The sequence below is a fragment of the Balaenoptera borealis genome (genome assembly GCF_965194805.1).
Source record: "Balaenoptera borealis genome assembly, chromosome: 2".
Lineage (NCBI taxonomy): Eukaryota > Metazoa > Chordata > Mammalia > Artiodactyla > Balaenopteridae > Balaenoptera > Balaenoptera borealis.
In genome coordinates, this window is record NC_138867.1 from 71,119,714 (window position 1) to 71,138,018 (window position 18,305).

The 18,305-nt window shown below is 36.2% G+C and overlaps 1 protein-coding gene and 1 long non-coding RNA gene across 4 annotated transcripts in view; both read right to left on the reverse strand.

Moving 5' to 3' along the window:
* Positions 1-18,305, reverse strand: part of LOC309622564 — an 867,398-nt gene that overhangs the window by 397,448 nt on the left and 451,645 nt on the right. The window lies entirely within an intron of this gene.
* The window catches only part of CCNH (cyclin H), a 339,640-nt gene that overhangs the window by 3,041 nt on the left and 318,294 nt on the right, over positions 1-18,305 (reverse strand). The gene's annotated exons all lie outside the window — the stretch shown is intronic.

Below are 18,305 nucleotides of genomic sequence, written 5' to 3' on the forward strand. Positions count from 1 at the left end.
ATATGTACCACATCTTCTTTATCCATTCATCTGTCGATGGGCATTTAGGTTGCTTCCATGACCTGGCTATTGTAAATAGTGCTGCAATGAACATTGGGGTGCATGTGTCTTTTTGAATTATGGTTTTCTCTGGGTATACGCCCAGTAGTGGGATGGCTGGGTCGTATGGTAGTTCTATTTTTAGTTTTTTAAGGAACCTCCATACAGTTCTCCATACTGGCTGTATCAATTTACATTCCCACCAACAGTGCAAGAGGGTTCCCTTTTCTCCACACCCTCTCCAGCATTTGTTGTTTGTAGATTTTCTGATGATGACAATTCAAACTGGTGTGAGGTGATACCTCATTGTAGTTTTGATTTGCATTTCTCTAATAATTAGTGATGTTGAGCATCTTTTCATGTGCTCCTTGGCCATCTGTATGTCTTCTTTGGAGAAATGTCTATTTAGGTCTTCTGCCCATTTTTGGATTGGGTTGTTTGTTTCTTTAATATTGACCTGAATGAGCTGTTTATATATTTTGGGGATTAATCCTTTGTCCGTTGATTCGTTTGCAAATATTTTCTCCCATTCTGAGGGCTGTCTTTTTGTCTTGTTTATGGTTTCCTTTGCTGTGCAAAAGCTTTGAAGTTTCATTATGTCCCATTTGTTTATTTTTGTTTTTATTTCCATTACTCTAGGAGGTGGATCAAAAAAGATCTTGCTGTGATTTATGTCAAAGATTGTTCTTCCTATGTTTTCCTCTAAGAGTTTTATAGTGTCTGGTCTTACATTTAGGTCTTTAATCCATTTTGAGTTTATTTTTGTGTATGGTGTTAGGGAGTGTTCTAATTTCATTCTTTTACATGTAGCTGTCCAGTTATCCCAGCACCACTTATTGAAGAGACTGTCTTTTCTCCATTGTATATCTTTGCCTCCTTTGTCATAGATTAGTTGACCATAGGTGTGTGGGTTTATCTCTGGGCTTTCTATCTTGTTCCATTGATCTATGTTTCTGCTTTAGTGCCAGTACCATATTGTCTTGATTACTGTAGCTTTGTAGTATAGTCTGAAGTCAGGGAGTCTGATTCCTCCAGCTCCGTTTTTTTCCCTAAAGACTGCTTTGGCTATTCGGGGTCTTTTATGTCTCCATACAAATTTTTTTTTTTTTTGAGTTGAGTTTTATTCCATGTCTTACTGAGGACTAGAGCCCAGGAGACAGCCTCTCAGATAGCTCCAAAGAACTGCTCCAAAAAGGTAGGGGAGGGGCCAGGATATAGATGAATGTTTTGCTGAGAAATACATGTAATCGAGCATACATCTTGCTAAAAGATTACAGCCAATCACAAAAAACATATCACAAGTTAATAATTTTAGTGCTTCTCTATGGATGGGAAGATGCAACAATCTTGGGTCATTGAAATTCTTCCTTAGATATGCATCTTAACTATCTAGGGGCTCATATAGCCACAACACAGAAAGCTTCACCCTGAATTCCTTTCAGGTTGTACTGTAGGTCTGTAATGGCAGCAGTTAATGACTTGACCTTTGTAGAACTGGAATGGCAGGCAACATTTTTTGTTTATGTATTGAATCACTGTTGTGTAACAGGAACTAACATAGTGTTGTAGGTAAATTATACTTCAAAAACAAACACACAAACCACCTGTGGTTACCAGAGGCAGGGGTAGGGGGATGGGGAATTCAATGAAGGCTGTCAAAAGGTACAAACTTCCAGTTATAGGATAAATAAGTACTAGGGCTGTAATGTACAACATGATAAATATAATTAACACTGCTCTATGTTATATATCAAAATTGTTAAAAGAGTAAATCCTAAGAATTCTCATCACAAGGAAAAAATTTTTTATCTATGTCTCTAATGTTGTATCTATATGAGATGACGGATGCTCACTAAACTTACTGTGGTCATCATTTCATGATGTGTGTAGGTCCAGTCATGATGCTGTACACCTTAAGCTTACACAGTGCTGTATGTCAGTTATATATCAATAAAACTAGAGGGGAAAAAAGAGCTCGGGATCGAGCCCATGTCCCCTGCACTGGCAGGTGGATTCTCGGCCACTGCGCCACCAGGGAAGCCCAAAAAAACACTTTTTAAATGTCTGCAGTATGTTTATTATCTCTATAAGAGTCATAAATGTTAAACTAAGTAAATTACCTATAATGGAAGTGGTTTATGAGCAAGCTGGATTGGTCAGACTTTATACAAACTTTGGTATGCTACAGAATGCTTTATTGTACTTGTGAAATTTGCTTGTCTAACCTGAATTTACATTCCATGGTGATAACATGGTAATGTAGTGATATTAAAGAAAGTGAACACACACACACACACAGAGCAATTCTTGAAAAGGATTTAGATGGTGAAAAGAAAATACCGTGGGCATACAACCCCAGGTTAAATTAACAACAACTGGAGTAAGGCAAAGTAAATGACTGACAGCTCTTGAATGCATTCATTTGCTGACAGAATACTTGAGTGTTGAGTGCCAGCAGTGTGCCAAACACTCTCGGAGGTGCCCAGACTATATCACTAAACAAAATAGTCAAAGATCCCTATCCTTGCAGAATTTAGAATTTTCTTCTTATAGATGTAATGTATGGCTTGGGGAAAGGGAAGTAAAGAAAAGTTATTTTGTTTTTGACTATCCTAATTCTAGATACTGAGTTTTAAGTTGGTATTTAATAAATGAACTTGACTTTCAGCTGAAGAAATACATAATCTAAAAAGGAACACCATATGAAAGGAGTGATTTCAGTGAGCCCAGAAAAGCGCTAAATTCCTTAACTTGAGATATCTAGTTTTCTTTAATTAACAATAATCTTTTGATGCTCAGACTACTTTTCCTTTGTGGCAAAATTCCTGTATATCCTAGCTGCCCCTGTGCCTCCTTGGAGCAGTTCTCTCAGAGTTACTTGAGATGCTGCCTCCCAGGCTTGAAGTCCTAAAAATTTCTGCCGAATAAAACATAATTCTCAACTTAAAAAGAAAAACCATTAAGCAAACAAACAAAAAGAAACACCAAGTAATGCAGGGAAAAGGAAATGCTAAAAAAAAAAAACAAAACTCAACTATATGAGTATATAACTATTACTCTGTGAAATGCAGGATATCTGAATGCTTGGAGAATATTCCTCCTTACCCACCAGATACTCTCTTTTTTCCATACAAATTTTAAGATGATTTGTTCTAGTTCTGTAAAAAAATGCCATTGGTAATTTGATAGGGATTGCATTGAATCTGTAGATTGCTTTGGGTAGTATAGTCATTTTCACAATATTGATTCTTCCAATCCAAGAACATGGTATATCTCTCCACCTGTTGGTATCATCTTTAATTTCTTTCATCAGTGTCTTACAGTTTTCTGCATACAAGTCTTTTGTCTGCCTAGGTAGGTTTATTCCTAGGTATTTTATTCTTTTTGTTGCAATGGTAAATGGGAGTGTTTCCATAATTTCTCTTTCAGATATTTCATCATTAGTGTATAGGAATGCAAGAGATTTTTGTGTATTAATTTTGTATCCTGCAACTTTACCAAATTCATTGATTAGCTCTAGTAGTTTTCTGGTGGCATCTTTAGGATTCCCTATGTATAATATCATGTCATCTGCAAATAGTGACAGCTTTACTTCTTCTTTTCCAGTTTGGATTCCTTTTATTTCTTTTTCTTCTCTGATTGCTGTGGCTAGGACTTCCAAAACTATGTTGAGTAATAGTGGTGAGAGTGGACATCCTTGTCTCGTTCCTGATCTTAGAGGAAATGCTTCCAGTTTTTCACCATTGAGAATGATGTTTGCTGTGGGTTTGTCGTATATGGCCTTTATTATGTTGAGGTAGGTTCCCTCTATGCCCACTTTCTGGAGAGTTTTTATCATAAATGGGTGTTGAATTTTGTCAAAAGCTTTTTCTGCATCTATTGAGATGATCATATGGTTTTTATTCTTCAATTTGTTAATATGGTGTATCACATTGATTGATTTGCGTATATTGAAGAATCCTTGCATCCCTGGGATAAATCCCACTTGATCATGGTGTATGATCCTTTTAATGTGTTGTTGGATTCTGTTTGCTAGTATTTTGTTGAGGACTTTTGCATCTATATTCATCAGTGATATTGGTCTGTAATTTTCTTTTTTTGTAGTATCTTTGTCACCATCAGGGTGATGGTGGCCTCATAGAATGAGTTTGGGACTGTTCCTTCCTCTGCAATTTTTTAGACGAGTTTGAGAAGGATGGGTGTTAGCTCTTCTCTATATGTTTGATAGAATTCACCTGTGAAGCCATCTGGTCCTGGACATTTGTTTGCTGGAATATTTTTAATCACAGTTTCAATTTCATTACTTGTGATTGGTCTCTTTATATTTTCTATTTCTTCCTGGTTCAGTCTTGGAAGGTTATACCTTTCTAAGCATTTGTCCATTTCTTCCAGGTTGTCTATTTTATTGGCATAGTGTTGCTTGTAGTAGTCTCTTAGGATGCTTTGTATTTCCGCGGTGTCTGTTGTAACTTCTCCTTTTCCATTTCTAATTTTATTGATTTGAGTCCTCTCCCTCTTTTTCTTGATGAGTCTGGCTAATGGCTTATCAATTTTGTTTATCTTCTCAAAGAACCAGCTTTTAGTTTTATTGATCTTTGCTTTTGTTTTCTTTGTTTCTATTTCATTTATTTCCTCTCTGATCTTTATGATTTCTTTCCTTATGCTAACTTTGGGTTTTGTTTGTTCTTCTTTCTCTAGTTCCTTTAGGTGTAAGGTTAGATTGTTTACTTGAGATTTTTCTTGTTTCTTGATGTAGGCTTGTATAGCTATAAACTTCCCTCTTAGAACTGCTTTTGCTGCATCCCATAGGTTTTGGGTCATTGTGTTTTCATTGTCATTTGTCTCTAGATATTTTTTGATTTCCTCTTTGATTTCTTCAGTGATCTCTTGGTTGTTTAGTAACGTATTGTTTAGCCTCCATGTGTTTGTGTTTTTTCCGGTTTTTTCCCTATAATTCATTTCCAATCTCATAGCGTTGTGGTCAGAAAAGATGCTTGATATGGTTTCAATTTACTTAAATTTACTGAGGCTTGATTTGTGAACCAAGATGTGATCTATCCTGGAGAATGTTCCATGCGCACTTGAGAAGAAAGTGTAATCTGCTGTTTTTGGATGGAATGTCCTATAAATATCAATTAAATCTATCTGGTCTATTGTGTCATTTAAAGCTTCTGTTTCCTTATTTATTTTCATTTCGGATGATCTGTCCATTGGTGTAAGTGAGGTGTTAAAGTCCCCCACTATTATTGTGTTACTGTCAATTTCCTCTTTTATAGCTGTTAGCAGTTGCCTTATGTATTGAGGTTCTGCTATGTTGGGTGCATATATATTATAATTGTTATATCTTCTTGGATTGATCCCTTGATCATTATATAGTGTCCTTCCTTGTCTCTTGTAACATTCTTTATTTTAAAGTCTATTTTATCTGATATGAGTATAGCTACTCCAGCTTTCTTTTGATTTCCATTTGCATGGAATATCTTTTTACACCACCTCACTTTCCGTCTGTATGTGTTCCTAGGTCTGAAGTGGGTCTCTTGTAGACAGCATATATATGGGTCTTGTTTTTGTATCCATTCAGCAAGCCTGTGTCTTTTGCTTGGCGCATTTAATCCATTCATGTTTAAGGTAATTATCGATATGTATGTTCCTATGACCATTTTCTTAATTGTTTTGGGTTTGTTTTTGTAGGTCCTTTTCTTCTCTTGTGTTTCCCACTTAGAGAAGTTCCTTTAGCATTTGTTGTAGAGCTGGTTTGGTGGTGCTGAATTCTCTTAGCTTTTGCTTGTCTGTAAAGCTTTTGATTTCTCCATCAAATCTAAATGAGATCCTTGCCGGGTAGAGTAATCTTGGTTGTAGGTTCTTCCCTTTCATCACTTTAAGTGTATCATGCCACTCCCTTCTGGCTTGTAGAGTTTCTGCTGAGAAATCAGCTGTTAACCTTATGGGAGTTCCCTTGTATGTTATTTGTCGTTTTTCCCTTGCTGCTTTCAATAATTTTTCTTTGTCTTTAATTTTTGCCAATTTGATTACTATGTGTCTCGGCGTGTTTCTCCTTGGGTTTATCTTGTACGGGACTCACTGCGCTTCCTGGACTTGGGTGGCTATTTCCTTTCCCATATTAGGGAAGTTTTTGACTATAATCTCTTCAAATATTTTCTCTGGTCCTTTCTCTCTCTCTTCTCCTTCTGGGACCCCTATAATGCGAATGTTATTGCAGTTAATGTTGTCCCAGAGGTCTCTTAGGCTGTCTTCATTTCTTTTCTTTCTTTTTTCTTTAGTCTGTTCCACAGCAGTGAATTCCACCATTCTGTCTTCCAGGTCACTTATCCGTTCTTCTGCCTCAGTTATTCTGCTGTTGATTCCTTCTAGTGTAGTTTTCATTTCAGTTATTGTATTGTTCATCTCTCTTTGTTTGTTCTTTATTTCTTCTAAGTCTTTGTTAATCATTTCTTGCATCTTCTCGATCTTTGTCTCCATTCTTATTCCGAGGTCCTGGATCATCTTCACTATCATTATTCTGAATTCTTTTTCTGGAAGGTTGCCTATCTCCACTTCATTTCATTGTTTTTCTGGGGTTTTATCTTGTTCCTTCATCTGGTATATAGCCCTCTGCCTTTTCATCTTGTCTGTCTTTCTGTGAATGTGGTTTTTGTTCCACAGGCTGCAGGAATATAGTTTTTCTTGCTTCTGCTGTCTGCCCTCTGGTGGTTGAGGCTATCTAAGAGGCTTGATGGGAGGCTCTGGTGGTGGGTAGAGCTGACTGTTGCTGTGGTGGTCAGAGCTCAGTAAAACTTTAATCCACTTGACTGTTGATGGGTGGGGCTGGGTTCCTTCCCTGTTGGTTATTTTGCCTGAGGCAACCCAACACTGGAGACTACCTGGGCTCTTTGGTGGGGCTAATGACAGACTCTGGCAGGGCTCACACCAAGGAGTACTTCCCAGAACTTCTGCTGCCAGTGTCCTTGTCCCCACGGTGAAACAGAGCCACCCCCCACCTCTGCAGGAGACCTTCCAACACTAGCAGGTAGGTCTGGTTCAGTCTCCCCCAGGGTCACTGCTCCTTCCCCTGGGTCCCAATGCGCACACTGTTTTGTGTGCACCCTCCAAGAGTGGGGTCTCTGTTTCCCCCAGTCCTGTCAAAGTCCTGCAATCAGTTCCCACTAGGCTTCAAAGTCTGATTCTCTATGAATTCCTCCTCTCATTGCCGGACACCCAGGTTGGGAAGCCTGACGTGGGGCTCAGATCCTTCACTCCAGTGGGTAGATTTCTGTGGTAAAAGTGTTCGCCAGTCTGTGAGTCACCCACCCTCCAGTTATGGGATTTGATTTTACTCTGATTGCGCCCCTCCTACCGACTCATTGTGGCTTCTCCTTTGTCTTTGGATGTGGGGTATCTTTTTTGGTGAGTTCCAGTGTCTTCCTGTCGATGATTGTCCAGCAGCTTGTTGAGATTCTGGTGTTCTCACAAGAGGGAATGAGAGCATGTCCTTCTACTCCGCTATCTTGGTTCCTCTCCCCTAAATTTATTTTTATTATTTTCTTTCTTTTTTCTAGGATTTAAGTTGTTCTTCTCTTTGTGATTTCTACATGCAAATTTAAATCAATAATTTTTAGACATTGCTTCTTTTTAATAGTCTTTTAAAACTATACATTTTCCTCAAATCACTCTTTTAGTTTTGTCTCATTGACTTATATATATATATGAAATGTAATTTCACTTTCATTCAATTCAAAACTTTTTCTAATTTCCCTTGGGCTGTGTTCTTTGTCTCATGGAGTATTTAGGCCATTTATATTTAATGTAATATCAATATGGTTTAAATCTACCATCTTTTTCCTTATTTTCCATTTGTCCCATCTGTTCTTATTCTTTTTGTCTTATCTTTATTTTGGATTGAGTATTTTATTAGTACTCCATTTTTATTTTCACAATGGCTTATTATTAGGTCTACTTCTATAATTTTTTAGTATTTTCTCTAATGTTATAAAAATACACCTTTAATTTGTGATAGTGTATCTTCAGATATATATCACTTCAAATATAAGAAAGTTACAGTAATATACTTCCATTTCCCTTTGTTCTTTACCCTATTGTCATTTTACTATCTTCTTCTACATATATTTTACTTCTACAAATGTTACAAAATCCACATAACATTGTCACTGTTATGCTTTGGACAACTAAATATCTTTAAAAGAATTTAAAAGTAAGAAAATTATATCTTTTCTATTCACCTATCTGTTTTCCATTCCCAGAGCACACACAGATCTCTGTGTAGATCTGAGATTCCAGCTCATATAATTTTCCTTCTGCTTGAAGAACTTACTAGAACAATTTTTATAATGAAGTTCTGCTGTCAGTGAATTTTCTAAACTTTGATTTTGTCTAAAAAGTCTTTATTTTATCTTCATTATGAAAAATATGGATGTCTTAGTCCATTTGAGCTGCTATTTAAAAAAATAACAGACCAGATGTCTTTTAAACAACAGAAATTTATTTATCACAGTTTGGGAAGCTGGAAATTCAACATTAGAGTGCCAGCATGATAGAATTCTGATGAAAGCCTTCTTCCAGGTTGCAGACTGCTGACTTCTCTCTGTGTCTGCAAAAGGTAGAAGAAGTGAGGCTCTCTCTGGGGCCTCTTTTACAAGGGCACTAATACTATTCATGAGGGCTCTGCCCTCATGATCTAATCACTTACCAGAGGTTTCACCTCCTTGGACATTAGATTTTCAACACATAAATTTGGGGACACTAACATTCAATCACAATGTATATCACAAACAGCATTGGATATAAAATTCTGTACCTTCTTTTTTAGCACTTATATGTCATTTCAGTGTATCTTGGCTTGATTAGCTTCTGATGAGAATCATGCAGTCATCCTTTCCTTAATTCCTCTGTGCATAATGTGACTATTTTTTTCTTATGGTCATCTTTAATGTTTTCTCTTTATGACTAAGTTACAACAATTTATAATGTGCTTTGATGTGATTTTCTTGGTGTTTATCATGCTTGGGTTTGTTTGAGCTTCTTAGATTTGTGGATGTCTAGCTTTCACCAATTTTGGAAGTAGTTTGCTACTATTTACATATTTTTCTGTTCCCTTTTTTTATGGGACTCTAATTGTGTGTGTGTCTGTGACTGTATGTCTGTGTGTTAGGCTGCTTTGGGTCACTGAGACTCTGTTATTTTTATTATCAGTCTTTTTTTCTCTGTGTTTCATTTAGAATATTTATATTGCTATCTCTTCAAAATCTTTAATCTTTTCTTCTGCAATGTCTAATGTGTAGGCAACTCCATCTATAAAAGTTTTACTTTTAAAAGTTCCATTTTGTTCATTTTTAATAAGTTCCTTTCTCTCATTGTATTCATGTTTTCCTTTAGATCATTCAATACATTTAATACCTACACACGTGTGTATGTGTATGTATAAAATTATTTTAAAGCCGTGTATGCTAATTCCATAATCATTGCTATTCCTGTGTCTGCTTTTATTGACCCAAGTTTCTCCTGGGTAAGGATTACATTTTCCTGCTTTCTTTGACTATCTAGTACTTCTCCTTTGGATGTCAGACATTATGAATTTTATGTTGTTGAGTGCTAAATTTCATGGTATGCCTTTAAAGAATGTTGGGCTTTGTTCTTGTAGGCATTTAGATTACTTCAGATCAGCATGATATATGTCAGGGTTGTTTTTAAATTTTTAGAGTGAGTCTAGAATTCCCTTTACTCTGGGGCTAGCTTAGCCCCCACTACCAACATAACCCTTTTGGGATTTCTTCTGAATGCTCCACATACTCAGTGAGACCTCTCTACTCTGGCTGGTAGGAGCTCAAATAATTCCTTGCCCTGTGTAAGTTCTGAAAGTTGTTCACTATAAATTTTTCCTTCCCTGATAGTTTTTCTTTACCTCACCGATAAAGTTCCAACTTTATATGCACAGATTTGTGTTTGGCCAAAGACTCAAGGGGACTTATTTACAGATTTCCACAGCACTTTCTATGCATAGCAACCTCTTCTCTGTAAATCTTCCCAGCATATTCTAGCCACCTTGGCTTTCTGATCTCTGGTCTTGATCCCTTCAACCCATTAACCTGTTAGGACCCTCCCCTTTCTGCCACTAGGTAGAAAGCTGAGGGCAGCCATAGAGCTCATCTCATTTGCTTTCCTCCTGTCAGGAATCATGGTCCTGTGCTGTCTGATAACCAATATTTGAAAACAGTTTTTTTCGTATATTTTTCCTATTTTCTAGTTGTTTTTGTCAAGAGGGCAAGTCCCATAGGGGTATTCCATTCACAAGTGGAAAACAAGTCCCTGTGGTAATCTAATTGTCTTGTGTAGGGATACTGCATGTGACTTTTATTAAAGAGACATTTTTGAGGGGACAATTTTGTTGTTGCCTCTGTTGAAAGTTACAGTATTCACTGGTTTCAGAGAGATTTCGCATTAGTTTCTTGGCTCAGAGTTTCCACAAGGATCATAAAGGTTCGGGGCTTTGTGACTGAATTTCCATGCATGGTCCAGGATGAATGACTATAATCTACATCCTTTCCTTGAATAAGAAGGAAGAGTGTTTCCAATTGGACTGTATATTTGCAGCCTCTGGTTTTATGCAAAGTGCTGAGGACTAGTCTCTCCTGTACATGATCTACAACCTTGAATCCTGCTGTTCTGTTGCCATTAAAGCCCCAGCCTCTAAAGCATTCACCTCTGTGGGCCACACAGCTCAAGCTCCCTCCTATCACTGCTCGTTTCTGCATGGTTTCCAGTACTTGTAGATTTAACTTTCTTCTTTTGAAACTCAGCTATGTAATTTTACATAGCTTTGGCATTTTAATAGTTTTACTGTAATTCTATGTATTTATACTGAAGAAGTGTGCTTTCCAACATCAGCTAACACTGCCATTTTGACCATAAGTGCTCCAAAATTTTTACATGCTGAAACTGCAAGTCAAGAGATTACAGTATTTGAACAGGATAGAAACTGATTACTAGGAGAGTAGGATAGTGATGCTTTATAAATCAAGAAATATTTTGTTGAGCTTCGAATAATCTTGAATTGAAATTTTCATTCACTGCCTCCAAGCAGAAAGTAAATCTAGCTTGAGTGCTGTAAACATATAGCCCATAGTATTTAGCATATAAAAAATGTTCATAAATGTTTTTTGGATGATCATAAACAGCAGAATTACATTGAAAAATCACTTTTTTCAAATAAATATTGGAAAAAAGTAGCAGAAATTTAAAATATAGTTGAGATTTTTAAAAATTTATTATTGGTATATTGAGTGTTTTTAATATTGAAAATGATTTGCTAATGTGTTTGTTCTATAAAACTATATACCCTTGCCCTCCCCCCTGTCAAATTTAAGAGAGAGCATTTTGTTAAAAAAAAAAAAAAAATCTGAGTAAAACTTTAGTCCATATCCAAATTTTGCTTGCTATAGTTTTAACCACTGGTGAAATTGCCATCTTTTATAATGCTTTCTCTTCATTTTTTGAAAACATTTATTTTTAAAGGATGTTCACAAAAACAAAATTAAATGTCCTTGACAAAAAATGTGGGATTTAAGTAGTATTTCCTTTTAATTTTTGTTAAATAGATTAGTTAAAGTGTGGACTGTGTCAGTCATTTTCTCCTTCAGGTTAGCCAGATGCTGCTTTAAAATAATCCAACATTTAAAAACATTTGGGATCATTACTGCTATATCTGTTTCCACATTCTAGGCCAAATACAGAAATAAATAGATGTTACAAATATAGTTAGCCAGTATGCACATATAAATGTCTAGTCCATTTATATCAGTCCAAATATGTCTCTCCTAATTTAATTTAAGCCTAAGTGCCCTGAATCAATATAATCAGACAAGGAAACAGATAACACAGCATTATTTACAGGCACTGAAATAACACATGTATGATCAGGACCAATAGCTTAAATTCTGATTAAATGATCAATTAAAAATAAATGGTGACTAAGGGAAAAGAATCTGAAAGAAAAATAGATAAATATGTATGTATAACTGAATCACTTTGCCGTACACCTGAAACTAACACAACTTTGTAAATCAACTATACTTCAGTAAAAATTAATTAATTAATTTTTTAAAAAACCCCAAAAACCAAAGGGTGTCTATAAACTGAGCCTCAGTCATAGAAAAACCAGGATACTTAGGAAGAGAAGCACAAGCTAATTCATACAAATAATACAAAGTTACTAATATTATGAAGTCTGCTGACTTATAAATCACTACTGGGTAATTTTGCAGTAGGTGTAAATGTATCATCTGCCACGTTTGTCCAAATTGAATACATGTCATATGGTGAAATAAAATATGAAGAATCACTTAGAAAATTATGGGCTAAATGTTACTGAACTACTTAACATTCTACATTTTCATTCCTGTAAACCCAATTTCTCTTCAGGTTTTTCTTTCTCCTCTACTAGCAGCATTAAAAAAACTAGTAAATTAGTGGGTTGATCTTTAAAAATTAAAAAATTTATGAATCAAAAAAATTAATGAATTTCCAGTATACTCATTCACAAAACATTAAGCCATTTTCAACATGACTTTTTAAAGAACCAAATCCTGAAAATGTTTTCTAACATTATTTTTGATAAATAATGATTGATAGGGAATAAGCATCCTGAGTTTCTGATTTCAGAAGGACTTTTAATAAAATTTAAACATATTCCTTAACAAAGTAGAAATAAGAATAAATGTAGGAAGGCAGCAATCTTGTAGGAAAAATCATCTTTTTAAAACCCTTTTGTCATAATTTTTTCCTGAGACAGGGGCTTATCCTTTTATGGCACTCAGCCATTTTTAGTATTATATATATACTATATGTATATTAAAATTTAAAAGCATTAGTTTCAAAATGCCCTAATATAATTTGGTTGTAGTTACAATAATTTAGAGTCAGCCTAATTATCATCAGGAGGAAGCTGGTATTCACAATATCATGAAGCTGTTTAAAAAATAAGTCACTGCTGCTTGTGTGGTCCTTATGGAATGTCTACGATACCCATTTTTATAAAAACACAAAAAAGAAAATATATAGTGTATATTATATATATACATACAGACACACATAATATAATAATAAATACATGTTTGTAAGACCATAGAAAAGTATTTGGCATGATACACATCAAACTGATATGATTGGTGAAGGGTAGAAAAATACTACTTTTTTCTTTATTGCCTTGTTTTTAAAAATTTTTGAACTGTGCTAACAACCATGCACTATATTTATAATTTATAAAAACTAATAAATCAAATCACATCAGGGGGAGGGAGGCCCTGCAGATAACCATGGGCAGGACTGAGTCAACATTTAAAATAGGCTAAGTATAAGTCTGATGGAACAAACTGAGAAATTCTAAGTTTTTTCCAGCAATTTAGATCATAATCTCAGGACATAGCTACTTCTATGCCATCACCCCCACATCCCCAAATCAGTGTATTAGTCGGACCAATTCACAAGTGGGCATTATGCCATATATGAAATTTTTTATGGGATTGGCTAAAAAGTGGTACATAAACAAGTATATCCACACACTCCTTAGTGTTTGGTCACGTTGCTGAGCTTAGGGTGCAGTACCTGTGGGTGAGTGAAAGAAGCACTTCATCTTCTACAAAGGCCACGAGAACGGATGTTGGAACAAGACATGGATGACTGGGTAGAAAGCAAGTTGGGAGTTAGATTAAAGCAGGTAAGAGGTGAAAATACTGAAAGCTAGATGCACGACAGAAGCTAGTTACTGAAAAACAGAGCAAACCATGCAGCTTCTATGAAGCAGCAGGAAGGAAAGCTAGCCCAGCAACATGCCAAGGGAACATAGTCATCTGTCACTTTAGAATCTGCAGAAGAGAAAAGCAAGCTCATCCAAAGAGCTTCTCCTCACAATTCACTTCTGATCAGACTTTCAAAAATATTACCCTCCTAAAGCAGCCATTTTGGTTATGCCATCTGTGCCCACGTATTAACGTATTGCTTCGCCACAACAAATTCACCCTTCACTGCCTGTTCTGTGAAAACAGATCTGGGTCTTTTAAGTACTTTTCCTTTGCCAGCAGATATCATGTTAAGTCTTTTCAGCATAGAGCGTTAGGGAGATATTGAAGAAGGAAAAGCTTTTTCTTCCTGCTTCTGGTGGCTTATTTGCCAAGTTCCTGCAACGCGTGCAGCTTCCTCAGGGCCCAGCTTTTGCGGTGCTGGTTGCTTACTCTGTGCCTGGCTTCTGAGGCACATCCAACTTCTCCAGTGTTTGGCTGCTGCGGTGCACAGCGGCCAGCAGCTTTCCTTGGTACCCTCTAGGGGTGATTTTGTAGCAGAGTGCTTCTGGTGAGACACCTCTCATGAACAGCTCTCCTTAGCACCTCAGAGAGCAGATTTCAGTAAATTTCCAAGGGCTAGTTTCCAGCAAGTCTCACTGGCATGGCACCACAGTCATTCTCTGCCATTCAGTGAGCCACAGATGGGCCTTCTCCAACATCTGGATCTCAGCCCTGAGGGCCTCTCCTTCAACACTCTGGGTGCTCTATCTTAGCCCTGTGGGTAGTGTTTGCTCCTTATACCTGCCATTGCTATATTTCTTAGAGGTATGGTCTGCTTAACCAATCTCTCATTACTCCAATCCACTGTTAATCACTCTTTATATTAAACTTTCCCTATTCAAATTATTATGTGATTTCTCTTTCCTAACTGGACCCAGATTAATATAACACTAAACTCCTGAGATAAACATTCACTCTCCTCTACCCTTAGGGGCAATTCAGGGAAAAGGACTGAGAAGCACTTAAAGAAGAGTTTCCTCTCAAATATTTTTAGTCACAATTCAAATATGCAGCTATTTAATGCAGTTGATTTTTAGACAGTTTTAGATTCATAGCAAAGTTGAATGGAAAGTATAGGGAGTTTCCATAGACACTCCCTGCCCCACCCATGTATGTATAATTATTTTTAACTGGCTCCTAAGAATAATGGTCACTTGTTTACTTTTTCATCCATTAAAATTTTTTGACAACTTTGTTGACAAAAAAATGAGAAGCAGCTCCCAATGACTTCAAACCTTCTAAAATTTTATTCTCAATCTTAAATAATGATTTTCCTAAGATATTTATCAAAAACATGAACAAGAATGCCTTCCACTTTAAAATTAAGTTTGTTAAATATGAACAAACTACTACTTATTTGGCAACTAATATGATCATGGATAAGAATGCTGATGTGGGTTTGATCGTAGACTCACCCCGTCCATATAACTTTACGTAAATTACTTCTCTGTATTTCACTTTTTCTGAAATGTAAAATGGAAATATTGATATTGCTTGTTTTATAGGATTTTAGTGATTCTTTTTTTTTTTTTTAATTATTATTTATTTATTTTTGGCTGTGTTGGGTCTTCTTTTCTGTGCGAGGGCTTTCTCCAGCTGCGGCAAGCGGGGGCCACTCTTCATCGCGGTGCGCGGGTCTCTCACTATTGCAGCCTCTCTTGTTGCGGAGCACAGGCTTCAGACTCGCAGGCTCAGTAGTTGTGGCTCACGGGCCTAGTTGCTCCGTGGCATGTGGGATCTTCCCAGACCAGGGCTCGAACCCGTGTCCTCTGCATTGGCAGGCAGATTCTCAACCACTGCGCCACCAGGGAAGCCCGATTTTAGTGATTCTTAAATGAGATGATCCATGTAAAATTCTAAATGACCACAGTTTGGCAAATAGTAAGTTCTCAAAGACACTGGCTGTTATTATTGCTAGAAATAATATCATTTAAACCTTTAGTAAAAAAAAAAAAATGGGGTTTAGAATAATAAAAATTAAAGTAGAATAATTTAGAAGCAAATCATTAGGGCAAGAAAATCTAGAAAAACTATTACGAATAACTTTGAGTGATGGCATGTTTGGAGACTCAGCTAGTTTTCTAACCAGAAATTGTAATTTTAAATATAAGATATGGCCTGTGTATCATATAGCAATATAAACTCCACTTAGCTTTTACTAATTGCTAATACTATCATTTGGGCTGAAATGCAATCTGGTATTAAACTGATATCATGTCAATTCTGTTTCTTAAAAGTAAATTTAAGGATGTTGCCCTTTAGGCATATTCTGATTGACGTGTGGTTGATTTCCTTCTAAAGAACACTTGTTCAAATGTCTGAAGGATTATTATTCAGATCCTGAAACTTAACACTTAAAGTTAGGATGGCATTTTAATGGCTAATCTTTCTTTTAAAATGGCTGATAAGGAGATACTGTTATGACCAGTGACGGTGAGTCCTTAGACTATTTGGAGAAATATACAGATGACATCCTAAAGTTGGATGATTATGGAAACCCATTCAGAACAGTAGTTAGTAACCTAGGCAGCAGATGTGGAAGGCAAAAGTGATCAGGCCCAACTTTAGGAGGTTCGGGATACATTTCAACTGTAAATGGATTGAATAGACCACAAAACAGATAAAACATTTAGGTTGTTTTCTTCAGCTGAAACAGCATAGATCATAATTTTAAAAACTGGCAGACAAAGACCAAGCATCTCCATATAAGTAATAGGCAAGTATGTTCTCATGTCTTTCCCACCTCTCCACAACCTCCAACCTCTACTTCACGCTGAACTTTGCTGACTGCATTTTCAAAAAAAGTACAGATTTTATACATGTTTCTTTTCTTATTTGGTGGAATCACTTCCTATTTTGACAATTCAAGGAGTAAATGATAATGTATTCCATTTCCCTGAAATCAAGGCCTCCATTTTGCATAACACAATGAAGTTTTTAAACAGGAAAAGGAAAAGGAAGAATTTAATTAGTGGGGAAGTTTGAAAATATACTTTAAAGAATATCCAGGAAAGGAATAAGGGCATTTGACATCCTCTAGTGATCTTTTCTATATAACTAAAGCATATGAGAAAAGCAGATGTTACCAATGGAAAGTGCAAAGCTGAAATGCCCCACAGTTGCCCACCAAAACCAAAGAAAATGGTTCATAGGGGCCAGGATATTCTTCTGTCAGGAGAGGTCTCTGGAAGTTCAAATATATGTGGATAGTCCTTCAGTACAGAGATTACAGTATAAAAGAATTTGTTTCTCTGAACGAGAGGCCAGGGATGATGTTAGGACTCTGGAATAAGCCCAAGTCAATGTTAAACTCAGATTTATTTTCATTAATTGAATCTCTCTAATTTGCATTAGATTCTATAGTCTTGAAATGACCAGGAGCCAGGTGATCCTCGTCTGATTCTGTACTAACCTCTTGTCAGACAAAAGAATATTGGTCTAGTAATTATTTCCTTGTCATTGGTAAATTATCAACATGGAGAGAAAAGGACGTACGTGACTACAGCACAATAATACTCTATAGACGTTATTTCCATACAGTTGTTTCCAAAGGCAAAAGGTGAAGGCAGAAAATAATATCTGAAATGTCAGAAACTGAGAATCTGAGAAGCATGGAGAAATTAACTCCTAACACATATGAAAAAGAGTTGTTGTCAAATGTAATGAATGAGGTTTTAGAAGTTGTTAGAAAACACTAAAGAAAGTAAAAAAATAAAATCTGTTATACTTCTCATTTCTTTTTTCCTCACCTAAATAAGTAGAAATTAAAGAATTATTAGAACTGTTTTCTTAACATTTTTAAAACATACAAGTTTAAATGGGATGTAACACTATTAACAGCTTTTGTCCTAATGTCAAAGCAGTCTTTTTTGCTCACATCCAGAACTGCTTTTTTTTTTTAACATCTTTATTGGAGTATAATTGTTTTACAATGGTGTGTTAGTTTCTGCTTTATAACAAAGTGAATCAGCTATACATATACATATATCCCCATATCTCCTCCCTCTAGCGTCTCCCTCCCACCCTCCCTATCCCACCCCTCTAGGTGGTCACAAAGCACCGAGCTGATCTCCCTGCGCTATGCAGCTGCTTCCCACTAGCTATCTATTTTACATTTGGTAGTGTATATATGTCCATATATACACTGCCACTCTCTTACTTTGTCCCAGCTTACCGTTCCCCCTCCCCGTGTCCTCAGGTCCATTCTCTAGAAGGTCTGCATCTTTATTCCTGTCTTGCCCCTAGGCTCCTCATGACCATTTTTTGTTTTGTTTTAGATTCCATATATATGTGTTAGCATATGGTATTTGTTTTTCTCTTTCTGACTTACTTCACTCTGTATGACAGACTCTAGTTCTATCCACCTCACTACAAATAACTCAATTTCATTTCTTTTTATGGAATGAGTAATATTAT